The sequence below is a fragment of the Ammodytes marinus genome (assembly GCF_949987685.1).
Source record: "Ammodytes marinus genome assembly, chromosome: 17".
In the NCBI taxonomy this organism is placed as follows: domain Eukaryota; kingdom Metazoa; phylum Chordata; class Actinopteri; order Uranoscopiformes; family Ammodytidae; genus Ammodytes; species Ammodytes marinus.
In genome coordinates, this window is record NC_137221.1 from 23,628,830 (window position 1) to 23,639,360 (window position 10,531).

The 10,531-nt window shown below is 42.4% G+C and overlaps 1 long non-coding RNA gene across 1 annotated transcript; it reads right to left on the reverse strand.

Moving 5' to 3' along the window:
- Positions 1 to 6,884: 6,884 nt before the first annotated feature.
- Positions 6,885 to 9,247, reverse strand: LOC307264321. Its single transcript, XR_013845312.1, has 6 exons — positions 9,055 to 9,247; positions 8,713 to 8,804; positions 8,487 to 8,586; positions 8,307 to 8,399; positions 7,605 to 7,704; positions 6,885 to 7,517 (listed from the first exon to the last, which is right to left on the reverse strand). It is a non-coding gene; the product is annotated as an uncharacterized lncRNA (long non-coding RNA).
- Between the last annotated feature and the right edge of the window lie 1,284 nt (positions 9,248 to 10,531).

Consider the following 10,531-nt stretch of genomic DNA (forward strand, 5'->3'; position numbering starts at 1 on the left):
AAACTTGCTGGGTATGTGCAGAAGTCATGTGGTAGCATGTCCCTCGAAGCTTATCGCGACCAACCCATAGGGGGCGCTGCCTATCCACAAATTGGCCATAACTCCTTAACCGTAGGTCCTATCATCATCAAACTTGCTGGGTATGTGCAGAAGGCGAGCGCGTCGCCGACAATTCCGCGCTTCCGGCTTGCAGCATGTGTGGGCGAGGGCCCGGTCATCACTGCTTGCAGTTTTAATTATTATTATTATTATTCTTTGGAATCTAAAATCGGACTTTTCCCCTACTTGCCCTGGTACAATAGTTGTAAAACTCTGCGGGCAGGTCAGACCTGCAAAAAATTGCAATGTATCAGTGGTTCAGGATTTGTGCATAAAAATTGCGCCCCCTATGGCCAAAAACTGTTTTTCAGGAAATGCATGCTCAAAAATTGGGCTAGAAGCCTGAAATTGCCGGACAACATGTAATGGCCCAAGGCGCACATAAATGCAATTTATATGTCATTAGCCAAAATCAACAGGAAGTCGGCCATGTTGGATTTAGTGCCTAAAACCGCCACTTTACATCTTTTCGCATTTCGACGAACTAGTCCTAGAGTTTTTATGCCAGCGACGTCAAACCACTTCTCAAATACAAAAGACCCTTGCCCGATAAGGAATTGCGAAAAGATCAGGAAGTTAGCCCGGAACCAGGGATCTTTTTGGGGTCAAAGTGTCGCGTAAATACGCACCTCATGAAACTTCAATTCATCATAGCTCAGGCTGTGTTATACCTAGCTGCACCAAATTAATAACCCAAATGTATCTTTGCAGGCCCCACAAAAAAGCCTCTTGAAGCCCCGCCCCAAAATCAACAGGAAGTCTTTAAATTTGAAATATGTGAATAGGGGCGGGGCTTAATAACACGTTGGCCATAACTCCTTAACCATAGGTCCTATCATCATCAAACTTGCTGGGTATGCGCAGAAGTCATGTGGTAGCATGTCCTTCTAAGCTTATCGCGATGAACCCATAGGGGGCGCCACAGGGGCCGGGCTTAATAACACGTTGGCCATAACTCCTTAACCATAGGTCCAATCATCATCAAACTTGCTGGGTATGTGCAGAAGTCATGTGGTAGCATGTATCTCGAAGCTTATCGCGATTAACCCATAGGGGGCGCCACAGGGGCGGGGCTATCCACAAATTGGCCATAACTCCTTAACCGTAGGTCCTATCATCATCAAACTTGCTGGGTATGTGCAGAAGTCATGTGGTAGCATGTCCCTCGAAGCTTATCGTGACGAACCCATAGGGGGCGCCGCCTATCCACAAATTGGCCATAACTCCTTAACCGTAGGTCCTATCATCATCAAACTTGCTGGGTATGTGCAGAAGTCATGTGGTAGCATGTCCCTCGAAGCTTATCGCGACCAACCCATAGGGGGCGCCGCCTATCCACAAATTGGCCATAACTCCTTAACCGTAGGTCCTATCATCATCAAACTTGCTGGGTATGTGCAGAAGTCATGTGGTAGCATGTATCTCGAAGCTTATCGCGATTAACCCATAGGGGGCGCCACAGGGGCGGGGCTATCCACAAATTGGCCATAACTCCTTAACCGTAGGTCCTATCATCATCAAACTTGCTGGGTATGTGCAGAAGTCATGTGGTAGCATGTCCCTCGAAGCTTATCGCGACCAACCCATAGGGGGCGCTGCCTATCCACAAATTGGCCATAACTCCTTAACCGTAGGTCCTATCATCATCAAACTTGCTGGGTATGTGCGGAAGGCGAGCGCGTCGCCGACAATTCCGCGCTTCCGGCTTGCAGCATGTGTGGGCGAGGGCCCGGTCATCACTGCTTGCAGTTTTAATTCCCTATTATTATTATTTTTAGTCATTTTTGGCACTTTTCACCCACTTCCCGTCATGCATAAGTTGAAAATATGTGGCGTACCCATCAGACCTGCAAAAAATTGCAATGTATCAGTGGCTCAGGATTTGATCTCAAAAATTGCGCCCCCTATGGCCAAAAACTGTTTTTCAGGAAATGCATGCTCAAAAATTGGGCTAGAAGCCTGAAATTGCCGGACAACATGTAATGGCCCAAGGCGCACATAAATGCAATTTCATGTCCAGGGCCAAAATCAACAGGAAGTCGGCGATGTTGGATGTAGTGCCAAAAACCGCCAAAACCATCTTTTTGCATTTCGACGAACTGGTCCTAGAGTTTTCACGCCAGCGACGTCAAACCACTTCTCAAATACAAAAGACCCTTGCCCGATAAGGAATTGCGAAAAGGTCAGGAAGTTAGAACAGTACCAGGGATCTATTGGGGGTCAAAGTGTCGCGTAAATACGCACCTCATGAAACTTCAATTCATCATAGCTCAGGCTGTGTTATACCTAGCTGCACCAAATTACAACCCCAAATGTATCTTTGCAGGCCCCACAAAAAAGCCTCTTGAAGCCCCGCCCCAAAATCAACAGGAAGTCTTTAAATGTGAAATATGTGAATAGGGGCGGGGCTTAATAACACGTTGGCCATAACTCCTTAACCATAGGTCCTAACATCATCAAACTTGCTGGGTATGCGCAGAAGTCATGTGGTAGCATGTCCCTCTAAGCTTATCGCGATGAACCCATAGGGGGCGCCACAGGGGCGGGGCTTAATAACACGTTGGCCATAACTCCTTAACCATAGGTCCAATCATCATCAAACTTGCTGGGTATGTGCAGAAGTCATGTGGTAGCATGTATCTCGAAGCTTATCGCGATTAACCCATAGGGGGCGCCACAGGGGCGGGGCTATCCACAAATTGGCCATAACTCCTTAACCGTAGGTCCTATCATCATCAAACTTGCTGGGTATGTGCAGAAGTCATGTGGTAGCATGTCCCTCGAAGCTTATCGCGACGAACCCATAGGGGGCGCCGCCTATCCACAAATTGGCCATAACTCCTTAACCGTAGGTCCTATCATCATCAAACTTGCTGGGTATGTGCAGAAGTCATGTGGTAGCATGTCCCTCGAAGCTTATCGCGACCAACCCATAGGGGGCGCCGCCTATCCACAAATTGGCCATAACTCCTTAACCGTAGGTCCTATCATCATCAAACTTGCTGGGTATGTGCAGAAGTCATGTGGTAGCATGTCCCTCTAAGCTTATCGCGATGAACCCATAGGGGGCGCCACAGGGGCGGGGCTTAATAACACGTTGGCCATAACTCCTTAACCATAGGTCCAATCATCATCAAACTTGCTGGGTATGTGCAGATGTCATGTGGTAGCATGTATCTCGAAGCTTATCGCGATTAACCCATAGGGGGCGCCACAGGGGCGGGGCTATCCACAAATTGGCCATAACTCCTTAACCGTAGGTCCTATCATCATCAAACTTGCTGGGTATGTGCAGAAGTCATGTGGTAGCATGTCCCTCGAAGCTTATCGCGACGAACCCATAGGGGGCGCCGCCTATCCACAAATTGGCCATAACTCCTTAACCGTAGGTCCTATCATCATCAAACTTGCTGGGTATGTGCAGAAGTCATGTGGTAGCATGTCCCTCGAAGCTTATCGCGACCAACCCATAGGGGGCGCCGCCTATCCACAAATTGGCCATAACTCCTTAACCGTAGGTCCTATCATCATCAAACTTGCTGGGTATGTGCAGAAGTCATGTGGTAGCATGTCCCTCTAAGCTTATCGCGATGAACCCATAGGGGGCGCCACAGGGGCGGGGCTTAATAACACGTTGGCCATAACTCCTTAACCATAGGTCCAATCATCATCAAACTTGCTGGGTATGTGCAGATGTCATGTGGTAGCATGTATCTCGAAGCTTATCGCGATTAACCCATAGGGGGCGCCACAGGGGCGGGGCTATCCACAAATTGGCCATAACTCCTTAACCGTAGGTCCTATCATCATCAAACTTGCTGGGTATGTGCAGAAGTCATGTGGTAGCATGTATCTCGAAGCTTATCGCGATTAACCCATAGGGGGCGCCACAGGGGCGGGGCTATCCACAAATTGGCCATAACTCCTTAACCGTAGGTCCTATCATCATCAAACTTGCTGGGTATGTGCAGAAGTCATGTGGTAGCATGTCCCTCGAAGCTTATCGTGACGAACCCATAGGGGGCGCCGCCTATCCACAAATTGGCCATAACTCCTTAACCGTAGGTCCTATCATCATCAAACTTGCTGGGTATGTGCAGAAGTCATGTGGTAGCATGTCCCTCGAAGCTTATCGCGACCAACCCATAGGGGGCGCTGCCTATCCACAAATTGGCCATAACTCCTTAACCGTAGGTCCTATCATCATCAAACTTGCTGGGTATGTGCAGAAGGCGAGCGCGTCGCCGACAATTCCGCGCTTCCGGCTTGCAGCATGTGTGTGCGAGGGCCCGGTCATCACTGCTTGCAGTTTTAATTAGGGCCCGAGCACAGACATGTGCGAAAGCCCTATTGTAATCGGTGTGATTGTTATTATTCTTATTTATTATTCCGACTCTTAAATGTCACTTTTGACCCCTTTCCCGTCATGCATAAGTTGAAAATATGTGGCGTACCCATCAGACCTGCAAAAAATTTCAATGTATCAGTGGTTCAGGATTTGATCTCAAAAATTGCGCCCCCTATGGCCAAAAACTGTTTTTTAGGAAATGCATGCTCAAAAATTGGGCTAGAAGCCTGAAATTACAGGTCAACATGTAATGGCCCAAGGCGCACATAAATGCAATTTTATGTCCTGGGCCAAAATCAACAGGAAGTCGGCCATGTTGGATGTAGTGCCTAAAACCGCCACTTTACATCTTTTCGCGTTTCGACGTACTGGTCCTAGAGTTTTGACGCCAGCGACGTCAAACCACTTCTCAAATACAAAAGACCCTTGCCCGAAGTCAAATTGCGAAAAGGTCAGGAAGTTGTCCGAGAACCAGGGATCTTTTTGGGGTCAAAGTTCGCGTAAATACGCACCTCACGAAACTTTAATTCATCATAACTCAGGCTGTGTTATACCTAGCTGCACCAAATTAATAACCCAAATGTATCTTTGCAGGCTCCACAAAAAAGCCTCTTGAAGCCCCGCCCCAAAATCAACAGGAATTTTTTTAAAGTGAAATATGTGAATTTCTGACTCGAAAATCCTCAAAAAGTTCAAAATTTTTTAACTCCTAGCAGGAACATATTTAGCAAAACGAAAATTCTAGGGACACTCACAAGACATGGAATATACACCAATAATTTTTTTGTTTGATTCCGAATAACTATGACGAGGTGGGAGCCGATATTCGCCAACATGGCGGCAAAAGTCAGAACTCCACATTACTCTGCAGGATTGCAGAGTAAAGTGCACACATAACAACTTTTTGTGCAAAAAAAACATGATAGGGTACGTCCTCCGACATGGAAGATGATATACCCGAAAGCTCGTTTTAATCGGAACCACCGTCTTGCAGCACCGGCGCCTGATTAGCTAAAAAACATCACAAACGCACGTCATGAACCCTTTGATTGATCATAACTCAGGCTGTGTTGTACTTAGAACCACACAATTTAATACAGCGATGTACAATCCCAGTACGAACAAAAAAGCCTCTTGACGCCCCGCCCCAAAATCAACAGGAAGTGTTCTTTTTAGCAATATTCACTGCATGCTGTGAATGGGAGCTTATTTTCCTATGAGCCCAGAGGCAGATTTCCCCCGTCCACACAATACAAGCGGCGAACAAGATTGTGTCTCTGCAAACGCCCCGCCCAAAATCAACAGGAAGTGTTCTAAGCCACCATGATAACACTGGAAGCTGATTCCATGGGCTTCAACGCCTTTGCAGTATCTTGGCATTGCTGATGACTTACATGCATTTCGACGTATTCCCTGCTGACCGTCTGGGGTGTCTGTGCAGAGCACTAAACACTATTCTAGCCAGTCGAGAAGTCACGTGTTCAGAGCGGTCTACCCTTTGTAACTTTGTGACGTCAATAGTTGTACGTTTTACAATAGTAATGGGGAGGAATTGTTTATATATATATATATATTACACTGGATGAAAACCTTTATCTTTTTATTGTAATGTTTTATACAAAATGATTAAAAGAAGTATCCTTCAATTTCTATCTTACTTTAAATGATTTCCAAAATACCTCCAATACAAGTTAATGGTCCAGGGTGTAATGGTGTTTTGCTTTGAACATACAACTCAGCTCCTTTAAATGATTTCCAAAATACCTCCAATACAAGTTAATGGTCCAGGGTGTAATGGTGCTTTGCTTTGAATATACAACTCAGCTCCTGTTAGGTATGCCTACTGTAGATTGCTTTTCCAATTACATGTTTATAAGTCTTACAAACTGCCTCAGATGATGTGCAAGTACAGAGTACACATAAGATTTCAAGATGTCATTACAACTAAATCCAACAGAAAAACACTATGTAGTCGGTGAATTGCTACGGTCAAAAATCATGGGTGTATCCTGAGTTGGTTTGAAGAAGGAAAAATCACACAAACAAGATGCAATGTGGAGCTTTTATAGCCAACAAGCTTAGGTGATCTCCATCAGATGACGATTCTCAGCCAACAATCCAGAGAAGTGGGAGAGGAAATCTTCGAGGAGTGAAGGTCTCAGAAAAGGAATTATTTTTATAAGCTGCCTAAATGAACACGCACATGCAACTCTCTTATTTTGTGCCTGACTAATGGGAATTTGCTATAGTTGCAAACAATAAATGTTCAAGTGTCTAACAGGTGCTTTCCATTCCAGATTCACAAAATCTACCTTGAACTTAGTCAGAAAAAAGATTTATTTATTAAAGACAGGATACATTTGTCAGACCTATACTACACATACATTTTTACAATTAAACCCAATGTATTAAAGTTTATCAATGGACTATTCACGTGTACTATTTCAAATTAAAACTCAGCAGTCATATAAGTAAAGTTATTACGTCATGTAACATTTATTTCCACAGCTTATACAGTACAACTCTATAAACAATGACTAATAATCAATAATAATCAATATGTTATATTCAATAAAACAGGAAGTGAAGAAATACTATCCCAAAGACTTTGATGAACTTTTAATGAATAAATAAAATTAAAAATACACTACTAAAATATAAAAGACTGATGAAAAGACTGAATAAATGACCTTAAATAAAATCCAATGAAAAAATAAAATCAAGTAAAGGAAGATATGATTAAGCTTACATTACAACCGACACTACTAAGGTGGTTCTTATTTTAAAAACATGAACATCCCTCTGCTGTTATGACTCAATTTGAAAAAACTACCACAAAAACCCTTTAAACGGGGGAAAAAGGGCTAAGAAACCTCAGGAGCAGCAGAGAAGGCATGCATCTTCCAGGACTGATGTGAAATGGACGTTTTATTTCAGTGATTTAAAAAAATATATACATATTGAAATGACATAGTACATGTGTATGTGCATGCAGGCTGATGTTAAGATGTCTCTAGAAGCTTCCAAAGGTTGAGTCCGAGACACACCAACTTCTTTTCAGTAAGGAGACCTGGGAAAAAGACAGACAGAGCAGCAATTACACAGGTGTATAGAGGCGAAAGAGTGACACAGACACGCTAATGTAACAAAGTTTTACCTGCACTGATTAGCAGACGACAGGTTGATTCCCAAAAGGAAGGTCCACTCTGACAGATCACACCAGGGGATGGGGACTCTGGTACATAATCCAGAATAACCTGAGTAAAACAGAGAGGATGGATAAAGACAAACAATTAGATAAGGTCAAAATGTATATAAATGCAAATTAAAACTCAGCAGTCATATAAGTAAAGTTATTACGTCATGTAACATTTATTTCCACAGCTTATACAGTACAACTCTATAAACAATGACTAATAATCAATAATAATCAATATGTTATATTCAATAAAACAGGAAGTGAAGAAATACTATCCCAAAGACTTTGATGAACTTTTAATGAATAAATAAAATTAAAAATACACTACTAAAATATAAAAGACTGATGAAAAGACTGAATAAATGACCTTAAATTATAATAAAATCCAATGAAAAAATAAAATCAAGTAAAGGAAGATATGATTAAGCTTACATTACAACCGACACTACTAAGGTGGTTCTTATTTTAAAAACATGAACATCCCTCTGCTGTTATGACTCAATTTGAAAAAACTACCACAAAAACCCTTTAAACGGGGGGAAAAGGGCTAAGAAACCTCAGGAGCAGCAGAGAAGGCATGCATCTTCCAGGACTGATGTGAAATGGACGTTTTATTTCAGTGATTTAAAAAAATATATACATATTGAAATGACATAGTACATGTGTATGTGCATGCAGGCTGATGTTAAGATGTCTCTAGAAGCTTCCAAAGGTTGAGTCCGAGACACACCAACTTCTTTTCAGTAAGGAGACCTGGGAAGAAGACAGACAGAGCAGCAATTACACAGGTGTATAGAGGCGAAAGAGTGACACAGACACGCTAATGTAACAAAGTTTTACCTGCACTGATTAGCAGACGACAGGTTGATTCCCAAAAGGAAGGTCCACTCTGACAGATCACACCAGGGGATGGGGACTCTGGTACATAATCCAGAATAACCTGAGTAAAACAGAGAGGATGGATAAAGACAAACAATTAGATAAGGTCAAAATGTATATAAATGCAGACTGAAAGACTGAGACAGACAAGAATAGGAAGGAAAAACTAAAGGATAAGACTTGTTACCTGTAGAAAATGGACCAGATTTCAAAGCAGTAATCACCATTACAACCAGGAGCTCCAAGTGATGGGTGTACTGTTGTATCATTAGCAACCACCTATTACAAGGAGACAATTACCAAGACAGAGCATACATTACCGTATAAATACTAGTAGGCAAGTTGTTTTTTGTTTGAGTGAGTGAGTGAGTGAGTGTATGAGAGGGAGAGAGAAAGAGAGAGCGAGTAAGTGTGAGAGGTTTTATAAAAAAAACTAAATTAAATTTTGTGCTATTATAAAAGACAAATATAAACTGCAGATATTGATTTATTTGTAAGCACTAAATAATTACTTAACAAGTAAAATTACCTTATATAAAGCACGATACGATGCTCAGTGACCAGTCACAGAAGCGGCTTACCCGAGGTGTGTGGGTATGTCAGTCTTATTGGCTAAGGCATTGTTAATTTCCTCAGGGAATAAAAAAAGAAGACAAGTTACAGCAGTGACAGAAAACATTCAGAAAGGCTTGTCTTAGTAATAAGCCCAATCACCAACGACAAGGTGCAAGCCACGAGAGGGAACATATAAAACAGACGGGACAAACATTGAAAACTGAAAGGCACAAGACAACGGAGACAAAACAATACAACATACACAGCATCTCCTCCAATACAGCATGGCCTTTAGGGACATAATAAAAACAACAACAAAAACAATAACAGTATGATTTTTTGCAAAAAGTATTATGAGTACTTATAACAAAAATACTTAAGTGGGCTTGGCAGCAGCAGCAATATTCCACGGGAACATTTCCAACCCAGCTAACCTATCAGGGAAAAAAGCACAAAAAACAACTCCGGGGAAGAAGCAACGTTAAAATAAGATACATTGAAACTATCAACTTAATGACATACATGTAAACAATCAACATTTTAATATCAATTTATACAAACCTGACATCAAAATCATACATATATATTCATTATAAACACTTCAAAATATAGATATACAAACCTGTTGACCTGTAAAAGGTTTCCAGTTATTACAGCCCAACGAGACAAAGGGATAGTGCCCGGACCTCGAAATGACTGCGCTAACGATAACTGGTACCTAAAGCAAATCCGTTTTGAAAATACTACAAAGCCTGTTTTCCAGTTATTACAGCCCAACGAGACAAAGGGATAGTGCCCGGACCTCGAAATGACTGCGCTAACGATAACTGGTAACTAAAGCAAATCCGTTTTGAAAATACTACAAAGCCTGTTTTCCAGTTATTACAGCCCAACGAGACAAAGGGATAGTGCCCGGACCTCGAAATGACTGCGCTAACGATAACTGGTAACTAAAGCAAATCCGTTTTGAAAATACTACAAAGCCTGATTTCCAGTTATTACAGCCCGACGAGACAAAGGGATAGTCCCGGACCCGAAATGACTGCGCTAACGATAACTGGTAACTAAAGCAAATCCGTTTTGAAAATACTACAAAGCCTGATTTCCAGTTATTACAGCCCGACGAGACAAAGGGATAGTCCCGGACCCGAAATGACTGCGCTAACGATAACTGGTAACTAAATGAACAACTATTTTGAAACTACTATGACACCTGCAAACCAGTTTGGCACCTCAACAGCATTTAGCCCCAGTCCTGTCCCGGTGCTTTACTCAATGACTCTTCTACGTTTAAAAGTACATGAAACACCCTCATGGTCGCTAAAGTACGTTGGTACCACATAACTCTCTAAGTCATATGATACAGTTTTAACATAAACATGATCAATTAGTGTTCCCTTCTCTGTAGTAGCCTGGGTAACACATTGTACATAACCCTTGTCTGTAATGAA